The 25,989-nt window shown below is 36.9% G+C and overlaps 1 pseudogene; it reads left to right on the top strand.

The window, feature by feature from the left end:
* The first annotated feature begins 23,433 nt into the window (after positions 1 to 23,433).
* On the top strand, positions 23,434 to 23,552 carry LOC123658129 (annotated as a pseudogene).
* Positions 23,553 to 25,989: the final 2,437 nt, after the last annotated feature.

Genomic DNA, 25,989 nt, shown 5'->3' with positions numbered 1-25,989 from the left:
GTCAAATATTTATATTTTTTTGCGTTAACGAGATATTATGGTTGATCGTTTTGTACTAATATTACGAGGATGATTTGTTTGTTTGATACTGTTGAACTACGATAGAACTGAAGCGATTTTGATAATTCTTTGTCTACAGATAGTTTGATCATTTAGAAAGTTAAGGTAAAGGTAAGTAAAGTAAAAAAATGTAAACATATCCTAAAATGTTTAGTGCTATGCATCTAAAATAACTAAATAAAAATTAAAAAAAATACTTTTGTTTTTAATTATTCTGTTTGTAAAATAGTGAAGTGTGATTAAGGTTTTAAGATGTCAAGTTCAATTATAATTCGATGTGAGTTATCATAAATTAATATGTTTTCAATAAACTCTGTTCACGAGCTGCAGCTACAGTCGGGAAACACCAGTAAACTAAATAAATGAAACTAAAATAAGCCTATTATTATTTAAATAAGTATATGAATTATACAATGTTTGATCATTAAATATTTACCCGTTATTACTGTTTACCTTCTGTGTAAATAATAACAATGTGGGAGTGAACGAGTGTCAACAATATCATTCGTTCATTGAATGAGGACTGTGGTTGTAGACCGGAATTATGCGGTTTTATCCGCGCGTTGCTTGACGCGCGAAAGTCGAGCTAGTATCAGTCAGCAAACATTTTTATTTTATTTTTCGAACTAATGACAGTAATTTTTGTAAATGTCAATAAGTTGGACGGTATAGTATACGCCGAATTTGGCACATTTATTATTCCGGTGTAAAAAAATAAATAAATGTTGAGTTTGGTTTAGTGATGAGCATAATTTATCATGCCCTTGTACGTAGCCATATGGATTATTGTCTGTTTGTTTTAGACCCTATTAGTAAGTTGCTATCACAAAAGTTAGATAAAATCCAATACAAAAGCCTACGGATTATTCTAGGTGCCATGAAATCGTCGCCCACTAATGCCCTACAGGTTGAGTGTGTTGACCCTCCTTTGCAAATCAGAAGACAATTTCTAAGCGATCGTTTTGTCATAAAATCATTACAGCTGTCTTCCCATCCTCTTTGGCCTAAACTTAACAAGCTCTCCCAACTCTGCAACCCAAACCGGCCACGTTCCTACATTTTAATCAGCTACACCAAATTTTCAAACCTCCCAAATCCTTTCTCAACCTCTTGTATCAATCCCTTATTCTCTACTTCCTTCAAAGCCCTTACCTACAATGTTCCTATCGTCACAGATTTGGGTCTAAAGAAAGGAGATCCTGATATAAAGTTTAAATTTCAAGAAATTCTTCATCAAAATTGGTTAAATCATCATCATATATATACCGATGCATCAAAACTTTCCCCGTCCAGCTGTGTTGGTGCTGCCTGCTGGATCCCTAAATTTAAAATCATCCTCCAATTTAAATGTCCCCCTGAAACATCTGTGTTTACCGGTGAAGCTGTTGCTATACTGGAAGCCATTCTCTTTGCCCTCTCCCATGACTTAGGACCGACCGTAATCTTTACTGACTCACTAAGTTGTCTCTTAGCCATTAAGGAAAATCCCTTTCGTAGCAAATTAAAAGTTTCTATTGTTTTTAAGATTAGAGAGGCTTTGCTCTCTTGCAGTCAAAAGGGTCTGCATATTCTACTTGTCTGGATTCCAGGCCATTCTGGCATTGCAGGCAACGAGACAGCGGACTCATGTGCTAAAGCTGCAATCCAAACTGGTATCCTTGACCATTACAAAAACTCCTGCCAAGACCTCCGTTCCCTAGCCAATATCCATATGGACAAGTCCTGGAATTTATCTTGGAGTTCATCAAAATTGGTAAAGGGTAAATTTTACTCAAACATACAACCAGACATCCCAAGACGCCCTTGGTTTTTTCTTCATAGACATGCTAGTCGCTGGGTCACATCCAGCATATGTCGCTTGCGTCTTGGTCATGCGTGTACACCTGTTCATCTTGCCAAAATCAGAGTTCGTGACCACTCATTGTGTGAATGTGGCCTTGACGAAGGCACGGTTTCCCACATCCTTTTTTCCTGTCCCAAACTCCTCCGTCCTATATATGACATCCTTCCCTATGATATTCCCCGCCCTATAAATGTTCAATGTTTGTTGATGTTAGTGTTTAGTCCCTACTGTACATTTTTGTGTAAATATTTTGAAATAAATAAAATTAAGTTGTAAATAAACCATGTGTCTGTCCTAGTGTAATTAGTTTGTAATAGTTTAGTTACTAACAGTGGTTGTCTTAGTCTAACATTAAATGTTTGTGTTGTTTTAGGTTAAGGTGTAACAATGAAAGTCTTACTATTTTGCCTGTTTTCAAAATTAAATTGAGACTGTTATCTCAACTGCACCGATCAATCAATCTCCTACGTGTGTTCTCCACTCTACGTGACATTGGCGGAATCAACCGTGCTTCTCTGGCACAACTGAAAGCCATTAAACCAATCAATCAATCAATTAGTGATGAGCAAAGCAAGACCAGACCAAGACTTGGACAGTTTTGGTCTGACCAAGACTGCAAGACCAAGAACATTTTGCTTATCACTAGTTTGGTTTATTCTCAATAAAATATACATATACATTTAAATAATTGAAAGCATTAAAGTAAATATATAACAATTCGAAATTAAATAAAATACGTTCAAGTCTTCGTGAAAAGCGTATTTTGATTTTTACTTTGCCCTAAGATACTAAACTGCAGGGCAGAGTACTCATTAAATTTCGATAATTTATCAATAAAATTAAAACGTTTACATTTTATTGTAACACATATTTTATTTACATCAATTGCGGAGATAAAGAACTTTTGTTAATAAAGTATAAACTGAAACTGATTGTTTCTTTGTAATTTAGTGTCAGTTACAAAAACGATTTTTATTATATTTTTGTGTAATCTGGTCAAGCCCTAATTAGAAAAGCCCAACCAGTCTAGTTTATTTACAGAATCAAATAGTAAATACTGTTTTCGTAAAAAGAGACACGTAAATTGATAAAAGCTAGAATATAAAGAGTAAGACCTTAATTAATATTCTGTACATCCTCTGTGCGATATGACTGTCTTATTTGCTACAAAACGTAAAGGTCATTGATCGCAAGGAAAACGTTTGGAAAACGTAAATATCTCTTTGTTTTGGAAAGCTGATAAACACATACGTTACATTCGTTAGTTTAAGATCGCATTAATGAGATTTAAAGCAAACTCATTATTCTCTGCTGCAGTATCAAAAATATATTTTTATATAAATTTAACAGTTTTTATTTTTTCTTCAGAGCAAAACGTGATTTTCTAAGTACTTTTACTGCTGAAAAATTCAGTCAGTTAGTTCGGTCTATCGCAGTCCGCTGCGAGACCTAGACCTCCTCAAGTTCGTGCCAGACATCCCGGTTTTCCGCAATCCTCATCCAGCCTACACCGGCAGTCTTATGTAGATCGTTGTTTCAGCGGACTGGAGGACGCCCGATACTGCGTTTGTCAACATGCGGTCTCCGCTCAAGGACACGTCTGCCCCTACGGCCATCGGTCCTGCGACACAGATGACCACTGCCACTTCAACTTGCTAATTCTGTGGGCTATGTCGGTTACTTTCGTTCTCTCGCGGATAGTCTGATTTCTAATCCTATCTTTGAGAGAGACACTAATTATTATTATTTATTTCTGTTTTTGGTGTAGTTTTTTGGTTGAGCAACTTTTAGCTTGTGGATCCGTACCTGACCACGTCTCGTCACCGTATGTTCGTACAAGCAGGACGCATTGCTGGAAGACTGGTCTTTAAGGTTTGAAGAATCTTCAAAGTGAAGACTCGAAAAAGCCTGTAAACGCCGCTCAGGGTTCATGATGTTGTGACGTGGAATAGTTCGTTCATCAATCACAAATACCATTTCATGATTAAGTTTCAAAGAAAACTGGTGTTAAAGATACCCTCAGTAAAACTTTGAAAGAAATCCAACATTCTATGAAACTATAGAAAGACTAGCTGACCCCGCAAACGTTTCTTTGCCATATATGTTATTAACCCGCTTAATTCTCCCCCCCCCCCTTAGCTTAGGGGTATGAAAAATAGATGTTGGTCGATTCTCAGACCTACCCGATATGTCCACAAAATTTTATTAAAATCGGTCGAGCCGTTTCGGAGGAGACGAGAATTTTATATATTAGAGATATCTATCGGCGAGACTCCTAATAAATTAACTAGTATAATCTTCCCAAAAAAAGTCTTATAATAATAGCGTAAAAATAAAATTTTATGAATATTTTTAGTTACTGAAAAACAGGTAACGAATATTAATTTGGATCTCCTCCAAGTCTGTACGCTATGACAGACAGCTGCGGAACCCAACACCGAGTCTGAACCGGTACTTTGCCGGTTTCAGGAATTTTGTGAAAGTTTTAATTTACCATTGTTTATGCATTAAATTATCATCTCAAAGACACTCATCTGACATTTATGATATGGAAACTTTTTGATCTTTTATAAACAGCAACGACAAACGACGCTCTGGTGTAGTGGCGCGAGTAGTCGCCCAAAAAACAAGACGGTTTGCGGATTCGAATCCCGCTCGGGATGGATATTTGTATTTATACAAATATTCCTTTCCGGTTTCGATGTCACTCCTTGTGGGTCACCCCAAGCTCGGAGAGCACGTTAAGCCGTCGGTCCCGGTTGTTGTCATAAATACCTAATAGTGATCGTTACTCACAATAGGGAATATAAACGCCAACCCGCAGATGAGCTGCGTGGTGGATTAAGCCCCAATCCTTCTCCTACGTGGAGAAAGAGGCCTATGCCCAGCAGTGAGACAGGCTGAATGAATGAATGAAAAAATAAACACCAAGCAAATCATGACACGATTTTATATTAGAAAGATAAAGCACCGGGTTATTACCACAACGTGGTCATGTAGCAATATATTTCCACGCATTGAATTAAGGTAGGCCACGGCAGGAAACCTTTGCAGTTGAACCTCCCAGAAGATCACAGATAAATACTGTTTTCACGTGCTCCTGTGGTGAGTGAGGTAACAAGTGCAAATAAAAGGCCAATCACTTATAACACACGGGCCTACGACTTCATTCGCATGAAAATCCATAGGAAATACATTTTTCTGCAAAAAAAATATATCGAGTTAATATGTTGTCTTTTGAAGTTCGTTTGACTACGCTATTATGTTTATGATTATCATTACATATAAATATATATTATGTTTTAATTCACGCAATTAATTGAGTTTTTATGCAACAAATATTGTTTACCGAGGTGTCGAGATAAAGATGCAACGGCCGCAGCATCCAGAGTGACCTCGCGACCGACGACCGCGGTCGAATAATAACTAATTAATTTAATAATTCGTAAATAATCAACTGTTTTCGTTATTACGTGTTATTTCGTTGTTGATATTAACTCGCTTCTTTACGCGACTTTTACTACAATTAGTATTTATTTTTGATATTTTTTTCTATTTTCCGTTTTAAATTAAAACATTTATATTTTGCTTGCTGTGTGGTTACTGTGGTTACTGGCTTTGAAATAGACAGGCCGAAGACGGACAGCAGCGTCTTTGGTGCGACAAAGCCAGCCCTGCGGTCATGACGAGCGATTTCATTAGTAAAAAAGTGTGTGTGTTTAGACTTCCTTTCATCCTAACCGGCTAGGTTTCAGGGTGCTTATTAACGGCTGTATAAAAGACGACTTGTGACACCATACGTCGTACTGACATAACTACGAGTACATACTGTTGACACTGTAATCAAGAAGAGTCTCTGATTTGTTCCTTGTTTTGGGTTTTTTACTTTTGAACCAACTTACAAAAAAGGAGGAAGTTCTCAATACGACTGTATTTATCCTATGTATGGTTACGTCAGAACTTTTTACTGGGTGGACCGTTTTCGATGATTTTTTTTTAAATCGAAAGGTGGTGCGTGTTATGTGGTCCCTTGTAAATTGAACTGAGATCTAATTACCACTTTTCGAGTTATATCTAATAATGCATATTTGCTTGACTAATTTTTCGTCGACTGAACGTCGATTGGGTATAACGATTTTGATGATTCTTGTTTTAGTTAAAAGCCGATGCTTGTCTTGCAGTTCCATGTGCTGCAATGACTGGACTAATTGAATTAAATTTTAAGGAAATTGAACAGAAAATTGGAAAATGTTAGGAAAGGTAAAGATTACTTCAACTACATCCGTTTAAAACTTCGTAAGACAGGACCACGTCTGTAGGCTCAGCTAGCAAGCGATATTAATAAACAACAATATGATATTGTTTACGTCATGTGAAATGTGGTTAAAAATAAATCTTCGCTCGTTGGACTTTGTAACGTCACGAGAACTTTATACGAGTGTCTCCTATTGTACGAACAGAACTGAACAGGGCTGCCAAACATGTGAAACGGAAATTGCTATTTTTATAATGTACAACAACAAATACATAATATCGTGTGTTGTACTTACTCTGAGTTTGAGCGCTTTTTAGCCGACTTCAAAAAAGGAGGGAGTTTCTCAATTCGACCGTATATATATTTTATGTGTGTTCGGGGATAACTACGTCGTTTATGAACCGATTTTGATAATTACTTTTTTGTTGGAAAGGAGATATCCTAAGTGTGGTACCATGGTAAGGAAACCGGGATTTGATGAGGGTTACCCAGAGAAATCGAAGGAAACCCTCGAAAATCCGCATAATTTTTTACTGGGTGTACCGATTTCGATGATTTTTAATTTAATCGAAAGCCGATGTTTATCATGTGGTTACATTTAAATTTTATCAAGATCTGTTCACAATTTTTGGAGTAATCTTTGATAATGCGTATTTAATTAACTATTTTTTCGTCTACCTACGTTGTATTAGTCGATGTAATTGAAGTCGGGTTTTTTTAGAAAAGTGGTCGATATAATTGTGATTTTTATTCGTAGCATATTGTATATGTCTTTTCGTATTTATAGATCGAAACGTTGTCATAAATGATAGGAAGTATTAAGTACGTTGTCGTAGGACTCTTTATGAGGGTATTTTTAAACAATTACTTAAGAGATATTTATTTTAGATAAAAATTTAAAAATATAGGCACTAAAAAAGAAACGATTGACAGGTGTATGTGTTGTGCACTCTCTGTTTCCAGTTACCTCTATTAGGACGCCTCCACTAAAATATATTCGATAATGCACAATCGATAACAATAGAGATACAGACATCAAAACCCAATTTGCTTTATTTAACTGGCCTTTAAATTTATATTTGAGTCTCACTGAATTCAAAATGTACATTGTATACAAATGACAAAACAATCACGTTCGATCAGGTCTGGCATAAAGCTCTTTTAGCGAAAGTTACTATTCTAAGGTCTCCCCGAGGGATTAAGAATTGGATAATCAGTTTTCTTGATGGGTGTAGCGTCATAGTCGATGTCTGCGGAGTATGCTCGTAAACTATATTTTTAGGAGAAACAAACTTATTTATTTAAAAAAAAAACAGAAAACCGCACACTTAACTTCTATTTATTACTCATTTTTACAAATATAACAATTATCACAAAAATTAACCTTATCCACTAACTTAATCGAAAATAATGACCGAGAATTACAATTTTAATTAACCAAGCAAACAACCATTACTTTGAATATAAAAATGATCAACGCACTCGTCATGAAACAACGACCTATCGTTTCGAAAGCCGAGAAGCAAATGTGCCCCCTGAATGGGTAGGGACTGCTTTTATAGACGTTGTTGCATGACGTTACAAAACGTATTAGCGGGTAGGAAACTATTTTTATTAACACTGTTGCACGACGTCACGAAACGTATTACAATAATCGATATTATGCTAACACGGCCTCTCCTGACGGTGCGCCGTCCCCGGTGCACATTTTCACCACGAACGCCGTCGGTGGACGCTGATAAGGACTCGAGCTCGCCGTCTCCAGGAAGAACTCCTGGGGAAGCAGTAGCGGGAGCCGTCGAAGGCCCAAGCTGAGCATTATCACATTCATCGTCTGTAGCAGACTTATGTGATCAACGGACAGAGGCAGCACTACACGATACCTACTATGTGATCAACGGACAGATGCAGTATTACGCAATATCCACTATATGATCCAGGGACAGAGGCAGTATTACGCGATATCCACTATGTGATCCAGGGACAGAGGCAGTATTACGCGATATCCACTATGTGATCCAGGGACAGAGGCAGTATTACGCGATATCCACTATGTGATCCAGGGACAGAGGCAGTATTACGCGATATCCACTATGTAATCAACGGACAGAGGCAGTATTACGCGATATCCATCATGTGATCCAGGGACAGAGGCAGTATTACGCGATATCCACTATGTAATCAACGGACAGAGGCAGTATTACGCGATGTCCATCATGTGATCCAGGGACAGAGGCAGTATTACGCGATATCCCTTGGGCAGAGGCTGTATTACGCAATACCCATCACACAACATTTACTTTACCTTACGGGCAGAGGCAGTGTTACGCGATACCCACGATGTGATCCAGGGACAGAGGCAGTATTACGCGATATCCCTTGGGCAGAGGCAGTATTACGCAATACCCATCACAGAAAGCAGACAGAGGCAGTATTACGCTTGTGTCAAATAACAAAACGGTCATTTTGTCACGTCGTGCCAGCAACGTGCAGGTGCCATCGCACGTGTACAGCTCCGCACCACGCCGCACCCATATACGGAGCCACCACACACATGACTACGCCGACACGCGTGACCACACGTGAAGGCATCTCACATACCACACTATTCATGTACATTGCTGTAAAATACGGCAATTGGTTAGCTTGCTAATTCATGAAAAATATAGCAGTGTAAATATAGTAATGTGTGGCTACGGTACTAAGGAACACAGCCACCCCCTCTCTTTTTCCGCAGGTGTCGTAAGAGGCGACCAAGGGACAGTTCCGCCACCACCATGGAACCCAAAAAACCGACCGGTGGCGGGACAACCATCCTACCGCTGGCCCCGAAATACACAGGCCGAAGATGGGCAGCAGCGCCCCCGGCGTGACAAAGCCAGCCCCGCGGCCATGAACCTGCCTGCCCAGCGTGGCTACCACGGGCAAACCACACGAGTTCACGCCACGCTTGGCGCAAACTTGTGGAAGCCCATGTCCAGCAGTGGACTGTATAGGCTGTAATGATAATGATAGCAGAGGCTCCACGTTTGCTTACCCGAATTGCTACCATGGCAGTGTATATCGCCGAGCCACTGAACCATGTGTTCAGAAGCTGCTCGTATCGTCTTACCATAGGAGCCTACCAGCAACTTCAACTCGTATCGGTTATGCGGGAGTGCGCTAAGCACACTGTAAGTGCTTGCTAGATTTTAATCACAAAGACAAGGTCCTCTACAGCAAAGATTCGCCGTTTCTTAATAATTTGGCAATACAGATATAGCCTGTAAGACCTAGAAATTGGTTAACCTGTCTTGCGTTGGTAGGCTTCGGTGACTGAATAAGTGCCTCAATTTTACTAAAGCTCGGCCTCACCTGACCTTGGTAAATTAATCAACCAAGATATTCTACCTGTTTCTAAAAAGATACTCGACTTAAAGCTGCTTCACGTTCTATCCTGCATCACACAATCATTTAACCACGACTGCGCTTCATCCCGTAAACAACTACCCACACGACCTAAACTCGCGACAGAAATTAAACGACGAACGATCATTACTGGTCCTCTCGTTTAATCAAATTTTGGCATCGCCCTTAAAACAATTAGTGACTCGCGATAAGCACTAAATCGTCCCAATTATTAATTCACTTCGTTCTATTGACTTCCACACTCCAAAATCGTGCACAGCCGGATCAAAATTGGAGACACAATAACTCTGCGGCTTGGTTTAAGCAATGAATTTCGTGATGAGTTGACTGTCGATTGTTCGATAGTAGACAGAAGAGTCGTAATCGCATTTATCGTATGATTAATTGAACTACTATCACTGCGCGAACGATATCTACCCGAAAGTAACGAATACTCACTGCTACTGCGTGATAACCGTTCGCGATTCTCCGAACACAGCCTGCGTGGTCGCAGGGAACGTTCAGTAAGTTGACACGGCGCCCACTCGCGACGATTGCACACACCTGAATAACCTTTCATCGTCAGATTCACTTCGCGATCTATGACGACGGCAATTTACCCGTGACGGCCTATTGCGCGTTTGTTCGTTCCTTATAGATTTACCGCGGGACTGCCTATTTTCACGGCTAGGAGTCCTGCCTGATCGACTATGTGAACACGAACCGCACGATCGTGAACGCGGCATGACGATTTCAAATTAACGGCTGTTTGCTTATGAAGTGGTGTCGTAAGGAGCAATCCCACTTCTGATTTTAGGAGAAACAAACTTATTTATTTAAAAAAAAAAAAGACAGAAAACCGAACACTTAACTTCTATTTATTACTCATTTTTACAAATATAACAATTATCACAAAAATTAACCTTAACCACTAACTTAATCGAAAATAATGACCGAGAATTACAATTTTAATTAATCAAGCAAACAACCGTCACTTTGAATATAAAAATGTCAACGCACTCGTCATGAAACAACGACCTATCGTTCCGAAAGCCGAGAAGCAAAAGAACCCTCTGAATGGGTAGGGACTGCTTTTATAGACGTTGTTGCATGACGTTACAAAACGTATTAGCGGGTAGGAAACTATTTTTATTAACACTGTTGCACGACGTCACGAAACGTATTACAATAATCGATATTATGCTAACAATATCTATTAAAATTTTTGAATATCATATCAAAAATGTTTAGAATTCCTAATGTGTGGGTAACACAAAAATAAAATCGAACATATATATCTATTAACGCCGGAGTCCCTCAAGGCTCAGTGCTCTCACCCACACTGTTTATTCTGCATATCAAAGATATGTTGCATACCAATATTCATTCCTTTCCGCGTACATACAACCTTTGAAATGACCTCCCTTCTGAGGTTTTCCTTGATCACATATAAACATCATTCTACAAATAAAAAATATGTCAGTTAAGTGTAGTAAAACACAAAACGACAACCCCGCTATAGCTGGGATACGGGAACGTAACCTATAACGAAGCCGCACAAGCAGTGATTGAACTGAGGATCACGCCGGTCTCACGTGCTGACTGTTACGTGCGCTGAACACAGAGATTAGGAGAAACTCACTACTTATTGTTTCATCGGTCGGTTTAAGCTTTGGCAATAGTATACTGTAATAGGCTTCAAATTCTTCGAAGTTTGCTGAAAAACTGTTATAACTCGTATATTTAGGAGTGGCAGTTAATAATAAAACTAACTATAATTTGTAAAATAATTGATGTACAAATTGAAAATGTTTTTAAGATTGTTTTTTTACCTGTTGCGTTTTTTACCGGTATGAAATGCAAACTGTAGCTTTGTACAAAGGAGGTTTTCTTTTGCGACTTGTAATTGTCAATGTCCACATATTGTTTCTTTATTTTATAATTAACTAGCGACCCACTCCGGCTTCGCACGGGTATAAAATATAATTATAGCCTATGTCATTCGCTGAAAAAATGATTAAAATCGATCCAGTAGTTTTGATTTATTCATTACTGCCCGTGGCCCGCACGCGTTAACTTAGAGTAAAAGCCGGCCGGAACCGCCGCAAACGCTACGTACCGCGATTTTTAAATCTGTAATATCTTCGAAAATATTCATTTAAATCATATGCTGTAAAGGGCCATATAGATCTATATTAAATAAAAAATACATTTAAGGTATTTAATTGGATAAGGATTAATGCTGTATCGGTTAAAATCGCTTCGAAAATTAGCCATTATTTGTCGTAAAAAGTAAATGACAAAAAAATGTTATTGTGGGATATCCATAAGAGATAGGTATATACCATCGCAGAGTTTTCTGTAGACCTTTTCAATGTGTATAATACTTAGTACATTATTTTGATAAATTTCGTAGGGTTCAGCCTGCGTTTGCAATTTAAGCGAAAAAATAATTATTATTTACGACATAACATTAGAAAACTCAAAAATAACAGTATTTCTCCACTATTTAATGGATGTTATTATACATATAAACCTTCCTCTTGAATCAATCTATCTATTAAAAAGAACCGCATCAAAATCTGTTGCGTAGTTTTAAAGATTTAAGCGTACATACATGTGCAGGGACAGAGAAAGCGACTTTGTTTTATACTATGTAGTGAAGCTATTAGTATACGCTTTGATTAACATACGAGCAAAATTTGTTGCTACTATTGAGAAAGGAAATGGAATATTACTGTTCCACTCTTATGACCATTGTTTTGACGAGCGAATAAAAAAAGTCCGTAATTCAAAACAATTGAAAACAGGCTTATTATAATACGAAACTGTTACGAAATATTATGCATCTACGAAACGGCTGATTGTCTTCATATCTGTTGAACCTAGACCAGGGCTGCTCTCACCTAAATTGCCGAAGCCGGACAAAAACTGCCATAACCCTGGACGTTTGGGTGACATCAAGTTATTTCCAAGGAAACTCTCCGAACACAAGGAACGGTTAGAACGATTCTCGACGTTCTTTTTTATTTTTTTGTCCTAAAAAAAGGAGGTTAAATAGGAGGTTCGAGGTAGAGAGGTATGATAGGGGTTGTCCACTAATTAAGTGAAGGGGTAGGGGTTCAGAAAACATAACGAAATATGACAAGGAGAAGGGAGAGGTTTACATAGAGATTTTTCGTTGAACGACAATTTCTAAGCCAAATAAAAAAGCAAACAACAACCTTCATGACTGTCTAAAAATTTGTATCAAAATTGATTTCTGGGTCTGACGGGAAGGGGTAGTCACCTTACCAAATATCACGGAGTGGGATAAAAGCATCTCGTGACTAAAGGAGGACTTCTTATAAAGAGATGTCAACTAAGAAAAGGGTACAACAGGTGGCTTAATGTTTATGCAGAATTTGGTTGTGACTGGACTTAAAATTATGAAAATTGATTAAGTTGTTGATGAAAAATAGAAACATTCTTTTTTGCAAAACGTTACTTGGGTGCGAGAATAGGATGAAAGGATGTTTACCCGCAAATTACAGTCTCGTTAACAAGACATTGTTCTCTCTTCCCGTGGGTGTCGTAAGAGGCAACTAAGGGATAACACAGTTCCACTACTACGTTGGAACTTAAAAAGCCGGCCGATGGCGGGATAACCATCCATTTGCTGGCTTTGAAATACACAGGCCGAAGACGGGCAGCAGCGTCTTCGGTGCGACAAAGCTAGAACTGCGGTCACCAACCCGCTTACCCAGCGTGGTGACTATGGGCAAAACACATGAGTTCACGTAATTTTTGGCGTGAACTTGTGGAGGCCTATGTCCAGTAGTGGACTGCGATAGGCTGCTGTGATGATGATGATGATGTGATGAACAAGACATTCGCAGTTAATGTCGAGATATCGAGCTCCGGAAAATGAAAATAAAAAAAGGTAAATATCCCGTTTATGAATAGTTCAATAACGTAGGTATGGCTTCAGTAAGTCAAAATATATGTGGAGATGATAAATTGTTTTTTAAGAATCAGAGCATAAAGGGTTTTTAAATCTATTTTTTTAATAATATTACGTAATATGACGAGTATTTAACGCAATTTACCACAATAGTGTGTCGTCTGCGGGGTCAAGGTCGCGGTAAGGGTGTCAGGTCGAGTCAACACGCCGCGTGCCCGTCGTACCGCGCCTAACCTGTGTTTGTTCCAGACCCGACCAGCCTTCAGCCTTGCGAATAGTAATAATAACTTCTGATAATATAACTAATGAGTTATAAGAATGAGAACACATATTACATAATAATTTATGTAAGCAATTATGAGTGTTATGGTATTTATTACTAAAGATTTATGACATAAGCTGCCATATACTTTTTAACCGACTTCCAAAAAAGGAGGAGGTTCTCAATTCGACTGGTTTTTTTTTTTTTTTTTTTTTTTTTTTTTTTTTTTTTTTTTTTTATGTATGTTACATCAGAACTTTTGACCGGGTAGACCGATTTCGACAAATTTTGTTTTAATCGAAAGGTGGTGTGTGCCAATTGGTCCCATTTAAATTTATTTGAGATCTAACAACTACTTTTCGAGTTATATCTAATAATGCGTTTTTACTTGACGCTTTTTTCGTCGACCTACGTTGTATTATACCGCATAACTTTCTACTGGATGTACCGATTTTGATAATTCTTTTTTTGTTGGAAAGGAGATATTCCTAGCTTAGTACTATGATAAGGAAACTAGGATCTGATGATGGGATCCCAGAGAAATCGAGGGAAACTCTTGAAAATCCGCAATAACTTTTTACTGGGTGTACCGATTTTGATAATTCCTTTTTATTGTTGGAAAGGAGATATCCCTATTTTCGTACCATGATAAGGAAACCAGGATCTGATGATGGGATCCCAGAGAAATCGAGGGAAACTCTTGAAAATCCGCAATAACTTTTTACTGGGTATAACGATTTTAATAATTTTTAATTTCATCGAAAGCTGATGTTTGTCATGTGGTCACATATAAATTTTATTGAGATCTGATAACTACTTTTTGAGTAATCTTTGATAACGCGTAGTTACTTGACTATTTTTTCGTCGATCTACGTTGTATTACTCGTCGATGTAATTGAAGTCGGTTTTTTTTTCGTTTGCGAGCAAACAATTATGTAATTTCCATTTTATACACACCTTCTCGTAACAATGACGAACACAAAAAAAGAATTATAGGATTTGGTACGACCATTAATTTTTATTTAATTAGAATACTTGAGTTTATTAATAAACTAAAAAATAATTAAGCAAACCAAACTAAAATAAAACTACCAATGTTCCACTGATTAAGGAATGTTTTTAACCGACTTCCAAAAAAGGAGGAGGTTCTCAATTCGACTGAATTTTTTTTTTAATGTATGTTACATGAGAACTTTTGACCGGGTGGACCGATTTCGACAAATTTTGTTTTAATCGAAAGGTGGTGTGTGCCGATTGGTCCCATTTAAATTTATTTGAGATCTAACAACTACTTTTCGAGTTATATCTAATAATGCGTTTTTACTTGACGCTTTTTTCGTCGACCTACGTTGTATTATACCGCATAACTTTCTACTGAATGTACCGATTTTGATAATTCTTTTTTTGGTGAAAAGGGGATATCCTTAGTTTGGTACCATGATAAGAAAACCAGGATCTGATGATGGGATCCCAGAGAAATCGAGGGAAAGTCTCGAAAATCCGCAATAACTTTTTACTGGGTTTACCGATTTTGATAATTTTTAATTTAATCGAAAGCTGATGTTTATCATGTGGTCACATTAAAATTTTATCGAGATCTCATAACTACTTTTTGAGTAATCTTCTTGATCAACAATTGCTATTAGGCGTTATCAAAATAACGCGTAGTTACTTGACTATTTTTTCGTCGATCTACGTTGTATTACTCGTCGATGTAATTGAAGTCGGTTTTTTTTTCGTTTGCGAGCAAACACAATTATTGTTACATCAATAAAACAGTTTTCACAGTGGGATGACGTATTATTCTAAAACTAAGAAACCTATCGTTGTCAGTATTTTTGCTTACAAGTGGGAACACAAATTTCGAGCTTTCTGAGATATGGGGCGGACCGAGACCGACGGGGTTTAGCACCCAGATCTGAAACATATCTTTACACGATGACGACGTGTCACGGGTACGAACCCCGTTTGTGATAAACATTTGTATGGGCCATGTATATGTTTGTCGTGGTCTGGGCGTTTGTGCTTGTGTATTGTGTTGTTTTTGGATTCCCGACACAGGAGTGAATTCAATTTTTTTAAATTTCAATTGTTTATTTATAACTAGCTATGCCTGCGACATCGTCTGCGTGGAATTTAATAAAAAGTTATTGTTCAGTTCGCAGAGTTATAAAATAAATAAATTTCTAAAATAAAAGTAGCCTAAATTACTCCTTATTACATAAGCTATCTGCCAGTGAAAGTCCCGTCAAAATCGGCCCAGACGTTTCAGAGACTAGCCGGAACAAATAGACAGACAGACAGATAGATAGACAAAAATTGTAAATAAAAATAGGTAAAAAAACTTTTTAAGTTAAACGGTTTTATGTTAAACATACATTGCAATGTTTAAGATAAATGTACTAAAAACCAAAAAATAATAAAATAGATACAGTCGTGGGAATTATAAACATATGCATAGACTAGACTAAAATAAAACCGTGGGGCACGTCAATTGTCTACAATCGTTGATTAAAATGTTTGTTTTGTAATGTTACACTATAATTAGGCAGTTGTTCAACCGACAACGATGGACGTGTGATAAGTAGGGCTAGAATGTGGAAACAAGCTAGCAAGCTCGATTATAAGCGAGTTTTAGGGTTTCATAGTGATGAGCGAGTAGTACTTTTATCATATGTTTTGTCGATTAAAGACAAACTACGAGCAGTGAAACGATTCCTCGCCAGCCAGCAGTGTGAATGTCCAACGATAAACTAGTTGAAACATCTCTTTTATTTACATGGAGTGTATAACTATTGGAATTTCCATGAGCAATAAAATAGTAAGTAATTTCCTCACCGTCTGCGGGCCAACTGCCTATTTTAACGACGAATTAAACGATTCTTCTATCGCACATTAAGTCGATAATTTGTAGACAATTGACGTGCCCACGGTTTTATTTTAGTCTAGTCTATGCATATGTTTATAATTCCCACGACTGTATCTATTTTATTATTTTTTGGTTTTTAGTACATTTATCTTAAACATTGCAATGTATGTTTAACATAAAACCGTTTAACTTAAAAAGTTTTTTTACCTATTTTTATTTTCTAGTTTTTAGTTTTTATTTCGCATTCTGTTTAATTCATTTAGTGCTTCATTATTGCAAGGCCCATCTTAAATATTGAGGTTGTATAGTGCACTGTATTCTTCTTGTCAAGCCCTTTTATTTGATACCCATATTGGTGGGTTTGATAAAAAATTGTTATCAGACGTTTGGTAGCGGCGGCTAGCTTAGATTTCAATTTTGCATAGTAAATTGTATTCTACTTGTTGAGACCTTTCATTTGATACCCATGTTGATGGGATTGATAAAACCTAAGTTATCCGCTATTTTGTAGAGGCCGCCATCTTGGATTTCAATTTTTTATAGTATATTGTATTCTGCTTGTTGAGCCCTTTCATTTGATACCCATATTGATGGGATTGATAAAACCTACGTTATCCGCCATTTTGTAGCGGCCACCATCTTGGATTTCAATTTTTTATAGTATATTGTATTCTGCTTGTTGAGCCCTTTCATTTGATACCCATATTGATGGGATTAATAAAACATAAATTATCCGCCATTTTGTAGCGGCGGCCATCTTGAATTTATAATGATAATGAATAAACATAATTGTATTGTCACCAAAATCCAAAGTGTATACAAAATTTCAGATTAATCGGTTGACAGGAAGAGGGTGAAATTTGAATTACTAAATTTGACCCAAGAATAAAAAATAAAACAAACGGGGTGAGCTAAATAAAACCGTTTAAAAATATTATTTTGGTATATGTACCGTGTATACCATGCGAATTTAGTAAAAAGCCGTTATTTTAATAATACAAACAGACACTCCAATTTTATTTATTTGTATAGATGACAAATAGCCACATAAGGTAGAAATCGATTTCGCGACTATTGGTTCCGTTTAAACGTTCGTATTACCAGTTACTGAATTACAAGTTTTTCATTCGTTATGAACATTTTATAAAACAATACGCGTCAAGTCGAGTCGCAGGTGTTTCGTGTTACTCGCGTTTTGTAAACAATTCAACTTCTAACCACTGACAGGCACGTGAAATAACAGATTAAATATTTTGTACATCTTATGCGTTTTACGTAATTTTATTGCGTTTTAAAGACAATTCGATTAAAGAAAATAAGAATTTATAATAATTACTAGAATCTTCGTTGTTTTTCTTCATCAAATCCGCTTCTTCTGTGTCATAGTATTATGTTTTATAGCCTACACACTATTTCGATTTTATACGTATTTGTTCATGAAATTGTAACAGGCCGATGTCTGTACATGAATATCTCTGAAATGAAAATGATGTAAATAGCTCTGTATTTATAAATTTTTGTCACAAGATCGAGCAATATATCAGGTGTCTGCGATGACAACCGGAATCGCAATCTCTACGGAAACTGGAAGTCTATCTATAATCTATAATAATAATAATAATAATATATATAAAAGCGAAAGGTCACTCACTCATCACGAAATCTCCGAAACTATAACACCTACAAACTTGAAATTTGGCAGGTAGGCTCCTTATAGGACGTAGACATCCGCTAAGAACGGATTTTACGAAACTCGACCCCCAAGGGGGTAAAACGGGGGTTGCAAGTTTGTATGAAAGTCCTATGTTTTTGAAGTAAGAGACCTGATATTTAAAATGTATGCTCTATAGATGGTAAAAAAGTGTCCAAATAATGTATCTTCAGAAATCAACCTCTTTTTGGGGTTGAAACGGGGGATGGTACGTTGACTCACTGATCACGAAATCTCCGAAACTATAACACCTACAAACTTGAAATTTGGCAGGTAGGCTCCTTATAGGACGTAAACATCCGCTAAGAACGGATTTTACGAAACTCGACCCCTAAGGGGGTGGAATAGGGGTTGGAAGTTTGTATGAAAGTCCTATGTTTTTGAAGTAAGAGACCTGAAATTTAAAATGTATGCTCTATAGATGGTAAAAAAGTGTCCAAATAATGTATCTTTAGAAATCAACCCCTTTTTGGGGTTGAAACGGGGGATGGTACGTTGACTCACTGATCACGAAATCTCCGAAACTATAACACCTACAAACTTGAAATTTGGCAGAAAGGCTCCTTATAGGGCGTAGACATCCGCTAAGAACGGATTTTACGTAACTCGACCCCTAAGGGGGTAAAACGGGGGGTTGGAAGTTTGTATGAAAGTCCTATGTTTTAAAAGTAAAAGACTTGAAATTTAAAATGTATGCTCTATAGATGATGAGAAGGCGTCCAAATAATGTATCTTTAAAAATACACCCCTTTTTGGGGTTAAAACGGGGATGGTAGGTTGACTCACTGATCACGAAATCTCCGAAACTATAACACTTAAAAACTTGAAATTTGGCAGGTAGGCTCCTTATAAGACGTAGACATCCGCTAAGAACGGATTTTATGAAATTCGATCCCTAAGGGGATAAAACGGGGGTTGGAAGTTTGTATGAAAGTTCCATGTTTTTGAAGTAAGAGACTTGAAATTTAAAACGTGTGCTCTATAGATGATGAGAAAGAGTCTAAATAATGTATCTTTAGAAATCAACTCCCTTATGGGGTTAAAACAGGGGATGATAGATTGACTCGCTCATCACGAAATCTCCGGAACTATAACAGCTACAAACTTGAAATTTGATAGATAATTTCCTTATAGAGTGTAGACATCTTTTAAGAACGAATTTTACGAAACTCGATCCCTAAAGGGGTAAAACGGGGGTTGGAAGTTTGTATGAAAGTCCTATGTTTTTGAAGTAAGATACTTGAAATTTAAAATTTATGCTCTATAGATGGTAAAAAGGTGACCAAATAATGTATCTTTAGAAAGTAACTCCCTTTTGGGGTTAAAACGGGGGATGGTAGATTAACTCACTCATCACGAAATCTCGGGAACTATAACACCTACAAACTTGAAATTTGGCAGGTAGGTTTCTTATAGAGTGTAAACAGCTACGAATTAATTTTACGAAAATCGACCCCTAAGGGGGGATCGATCCAAAAAACGGGGGTCGAAAGTTTGTATGAAAGTCTTATGTTTTTGAAGTAAGAGACTTGAAATGTACAATATATGCTCTATAGATGGTGAGGAGGTGTCCAAAAAATGCATCGTAATCTATATATATATAAAAGAGAAAGGTCACTAACTCACTCATCACGAGAACTGAAAAACCGCTGGATGGTCTATCCATCCAGGTTGGACAAAGATAAAATTTGGCAGGGAGGTATAGTCAGCAGACGTCCGCTAAGAACGGGTTTTACGATATTCCACCGCTAAGGAGGTTTAATTGGGGTTGATAGTTTGTATGAAACTTAAACAGCCTGAAAATAAAACTAAAAATGTGGTGTATAGAGGTTTTATAAAAATAACTATTAAATTATATTAAATTGTGCCTTTTAAAAAGTTACTCAGTTTGATAAGCGTTTCGATAAGTGACTGAAATAAAAAAATAATTTGCGTTAAACATTTTAATAGTAATGCATATCTTCATAACCACGCGGACGTAGTCGCGGGTAACAGTTAGTGTATTATAAAACAAAGTCCCCAAAAGTGTATGTGATCGATTCGCTCAAAATCTACTAACGGATTTTCACGCGGTTTCACCATTCGAGAAAGGGCTCCACCATTGGCAAGAGGAAGGTTTATGGAACGGCTAAGCCGATTTTGATGAGAGTTTCACTGGAAGTTTGCCGGGAAAACTTTGTGATACACTAATTTCAACGCGGGCGAAGCCGCGGGCACAGCTAGTAAATATATATATACGAGTATATATTATGTTTACTTAAATAATTAAAAAAAGGTTTTATATACCAACGTAGGAAGGTCTACAAAAAAATTCTACTCGAAAAAGAAAAAGACATTCAGAATAATCTAATAATTAAAAGAATAAAGGATCACCCCTATTTTCCTAACCTTACGATTGGATTTTTTTTCCAAATTTATATGGGACAAACTTCGAGCTATACCCTATACAATATTTTTTTTTTATTAAACTGTAAAAAGTTACGCGTGGTTATACATAGACAAAAAAAAAAATACGCGTCGGCTTGAGAACCTTCGCGTTTTTTCGTCGGTTAAAAAGAAAATCTTTTTTTAAATTTATCAAACTACTGGTGAAAAAGTTTTTATATTTAAAAGTTTTTCTCATTTTCTTAATTTCTAAATTGTAAATTTTTAAAGATATTTACTTGATAATAAAATAATCTTTGTGAGTATTTTTGTAAAGATATATGAAAACGTAGTTTTGTTTCGACGCATCTACCCTCGTTAAGCGACGTCTGTCACTCCACGTCCGAGCTTCAAGTGCTGTGAGTATCGAAAACGTATCGAATTATTGTCGAATCGAACGAGTGTTGTCATCGTTTAAAAGTGTTACACGTATCGATAAGACGAAGAAATAATATATGTTTATGTTCACTAATTGTCACTTATTTTATTGACATAATTAATATGCAGTAGTCACTCTAATATAGATTTACATATTTTTAATCATGTTAAATAATTGTAACTATGAATAACAATAGAAAATAAAAATGTGTGTGATTTAGAGGTTGGCTATTGGCTAGCTAACTTCACGTTGCTAAATTCTTCTTCGTTGACTAGCTAACTTCAGGGTGTCGGTTTTTTTCGTGACGGTGTGCGCGCGCATCGAAAAAATTTACTCTCATATTTTTTCCCTAACGTGTCAAAAGAATTATAGGACGAGGTTACTCAATTCCCGTACCGATTTTCATGATTTTCAATTTAATCAAAAGCCGATGTTTATTATGTGGTCACATTTAAATTTCACCGAGATCTGATTACAACTTTTGCAGTAATCTTTGATAATGCGTATTTACTTGACCATTTTTTCGTCTACCTACGTTGTGTTACTTGTCGATGTAATTGAAGTCGGTTTTGTTTCGTTTGCCTGCAAACACAATTATATAAGGAACAGTAGGGCTAATTATTTTTATTTTCCTTTTATCGAATGTTTTGAATAAATGCAAACTTCGAATACAATCATGCAAATTATCTGCACTGGTAACTACAGCTTGTTACATCCAATAAGTAGAACATTGTCTCAAACAGTATAAAACTAGGTTAAAAGTGTAATGTGCAAATGTTATTTCGGTATGATTTTTAAAATTTTCACTGTCACTATTAACACGTTTCACATAATTGTGTTTGTTTGCAAACGAATAATCAAGTGAATAAAGTAGTCAAGTGAATACGCTTTATCAAAGATTACTCAAAAAGTGCTCGTTAGTTCGAATTGATAATCTCCTCCTTTTTTTGTAAGTCGTCTTACAATGATAAAAATGGTGGTTGGCACAAAGAAAGCCATCTAACATATATTTAAGGGAAAATTAGTAGTCAAAAGAGTAGAGTTTTACAATGAATAATTGTGTTTGCTCGCAAACGAAAAAAAAACCGACTTCAATTACATCGACAAGTAATACAACGTAGATCGACGAAAAAATAATCAAGTAACTACGCGTTATCAAAGATTACTCAAAAAGTAGTTATCAGATCTCGATAAAATTTATATGTGGCCACATTATAAACATCAGCTTTCGATTAAATTAAAAATTATCAAAATCGGTACACCCAGTAAAAAGTTATTGCGCATTTTCGAGAGTTTCCCTCGATTTCTCTGGGATCCCATTATCAGATCCTGGTTTCATTATCATGGTACCAAACTAGGGATATCCCCTTTCCAACAAAAAAAGAATTATCAAAATCGGTACATCCAATAGAAAGTTATGCGGTATAATACAACGTAGGTCGACGAAAAAAGCGTCAAGTAAAAACGCATTATTAGATATAACTCGAAAAGTTGTTGTTAGATCTCAAATAAATTTAAATGGGACCAATTGGCATACACCACCTTTCGATTAAAACAAAATTTGTCGAAATCGGTCTACTCGGTCAAAAGTTCTGATGTAACATACATAAAAAAAAAAAAAAAAAAAAAATACAGTCGAATTGAGAACCTCCTCCTTTTTTGGAAGTCGGTTAAAAAACGGCCTAAGATTAATTATGCATTACTGCATTAGTTTATTTACATTTTTACAGAACTTACCGCAATTTTAATTTTGATTTTGAATACGGTAACGTTGCAGACGCCGTGGTGACTTGTAAGTCCGAAATATTTGGTATTTCAAAGTGATAAAGGCGGTACCCGTAGTATCAATGTTTTCAATTAGACTATTATTATGACATACAACGGAAAATATAGCTGTTATAGCTACGAGTACCATAGTCATTGACCATTGTAAGTTCCGGGTAATACCGGGTATTTCCGGGTTCATAATAATTCAAAAAAAACAATAATAAAATCGATGGACAGTGTTCCAAGGCACCAACTGTCACCACTTAAACGTACACACATACATCAGACGCAGATGCCTCGCTTCGTTTGCGTCAATCAACCAATCACTAATAACCTTTATCGGACATGAAAGAGTACTCCGAACTTAATCGCTTATGTTATTAATCTAGTACGATCCAGGTTCAGATATGGCTGCACCAGTACACTATAATTTGTGAATTTGTTTTTTTTTTTTTTGAAGTGAATCTTCTTTAGGCTCATGGGGTAAAATTTTTACAGATCAAACGCGTCACGGCCTCACGAGTCACAAATTTTTAAACGTCTATACCACGTTGAATACACCGGTTCTTGTCCGATCACCGAAGTTTAGCAACGTCGGGCGCGGTCAGCATTTGGATGGGTGACCGCTTGGGAACACCGCGTGATGTTGGCTTTTTGTGTTTTTCAATTCGTTTTTTTTTATTAATTCGCCAAAGAAGATTCACTTCTGACATGTCTACTTTGTACGCACGCAATTTTTTATACATCGAGGTCGACAAACAACAAACAAGCGTACCGCTTATCTGATAGTAAGCGATTATAGTAGCTTAGCTGTAGACGCTTGCAACACCAGAAGCATCGCAAGCGCGTTGCCGACCCTTCCTCTAACCCTCACTAGGAGTTCTGGTCACTTTACTCACTATAGGAACATTGCTTAAGATCGGTGGTATTTAGCTAAGTAAGATCGATGTACATCTCAGATTTTGAGCTGGACATTCCTGCTGTGCTCTACTTCAGTTGGACGCTTTATTATAAGCATCCTAAAGGTCTATGGGCGTGTTTTATCTAAATCCAATCAATGTTCATCGTATATGGCTATAGGTTTTAAGAAATTCCGTCTCGATTGAAATAACTCTCTCAAACAGAGTAACGTACAGGTCGAGTAAAACTGCGTGTATTAATTAGTTTAAAACAAATGTCTATTTTAGTAACACGGGCTTTACAGTATTAGTCGTTGAACTAAATGAATATTTTAATATGCACTTGAAATATATCAACACTGTATTAACCTTGTATGGAATTTTGATTAACACGCTGGCGCAGTTTGCTGTGAACATGCGTTCTGTTCTGGGGGTTGTGGGTTTGATTCGTGTCCCGAGTCTGAGTGTAGTATGTGCAATATTTATATCATGTCAAACATTGACCGTTCCAGCGGGGATCGAACCTGCATCTCCGACTGACCGTCAGTGCTTTAGCCAATTAAGCTATGGAACGATGTACCCGTTAGATCGAAATTTTTGATATGATGATTTTATATACGGTTCTACGCGACCGTGGCGCCATCTACAGTGAGTTCTTTATAGAACTCGTAACTATTTAAAGTTTCATATTACAATGAAAATCTTTGACAAGAGACGACACCTTAACTACTGAGAGGAGAGTTTTAACTGAGGTAGGGTACAGCAGGAATTTCCTGCTCAAATATTATTAAGAAGTCGGGTCAACATATAGACTACAAATTATCACGCTATCACCTACGGGGAACGAGCAGCGAACCTTTATTTCTTCAACGCATTCTGTAACAACGTGTAATCTAACGACGCATATTTGAGTGTTGTTATTATGTTAATAACCATGCTTTAAGCTAGCTTCACACTATAAATAAAGACATTCTGTAGTATATTTAGTATCAGCATTGCACCCGTGCGAAGCCGGGGCGGGCCGCTAGTACATAAATAAAATACCTACTCTTTACTTGTATCTATTATTATCAAAATTAAATTATTACTTCTTGTGACTTGACTACGACTATGTGACCCCGGCGCCAAGACTGGATCCGCTCTTGCCCTTAATCCCTCCCCCTCCCCCTATAACTTTGGGGTATTTAAAATATTTAGATGTAGGCCGATTCATAAAAATCGGTCCATCCGTTTCTGAGGAGTATTGCAACTAACATTGTGACACGAGAATTTTATATATAAGATTTAAGGTACACCACTTGAATTTTGTTATTAATTTTACCGTCATACCGTCGTAATATATTCAGCAACCTGTCTAAAACTAAAAGGAGTCGCGGTGAAACAATGAATACGTAAACCATTTATAAGTTAATTTTTATTTATTTATTTATTATACAAGTAGGTCGGCAAACAAGCGTACGGCTCACCTGATAGTAAGCGATTACTGTAGCTTGTAGACGCCTGCAAAACCAGAAGCATCGCAAGTGCGTTGGCGACCCTACATCCAACCCCACAAGGAGCTCTAGCTACCTCACCATAGGACTAACTGAGGTAGGGCACAGCAAGAATTTCCTGCTCAAAATATGAAGCAGCTCGACTGGGGTAGTACTTCGACCTTACAGAAGATCACAGCAAAATAATACTGTTTTCAAGCAGTATTGTGTTCCTGTTGTTGAGTAAGGTGACCAGAGCTCCTGGGGGGATCGGGGATTGGGTCGGCAACGCGCTTGCGATGCTTCTGGTGTTGCAGGCGTCTATAAGCTACGGTAATCGCTTACCATCAGGTGAGCCGTACGCTTGTTTGCCGACCTAGTGACATAAATAAATAAAAAACATATTTTAAATTCATTTTTGATATGATATTAAAAATTGTATAAAATTTCCTCATTTGTGGGTAGCACAAAAATAAATCATACGAATATTTATATCTTCCATCTATCTATACTAATAGAGAGCCGGTTTTACTGTTCAATTATACTGTGAAAACTTCTGAACCGATCGAAATAATACTTATACCATTAGATGCAGCGTGTTTCAGAGAAGGTTTTAGTGTATGATATGTTGGTGATACTCCGTGTAAAAAACATAGACGGACAGAGGTTTCTAGTAAATGTAGTCGCGCCAAATTGCAGTGGCACAGCTTGGTAGACT

Source organism: Melitaea cinxia, chromosome 11 (assembly GCF_905220565.1).
Source record: "Melitaea cinxia chromosome 11, ilMelCinx1.1, whole genome shotgun sequence".
NCBI lineage: Eukaryota > Metazoa > Arthropoda > Insecta > Lepidoptera > Nymphalidae > Melitaea > Melitaea cinxia.
Note: the sequence above shows the minus strand (reverse complement) of the source record. Positions and strands in the feature narration are given on the sequence as shown.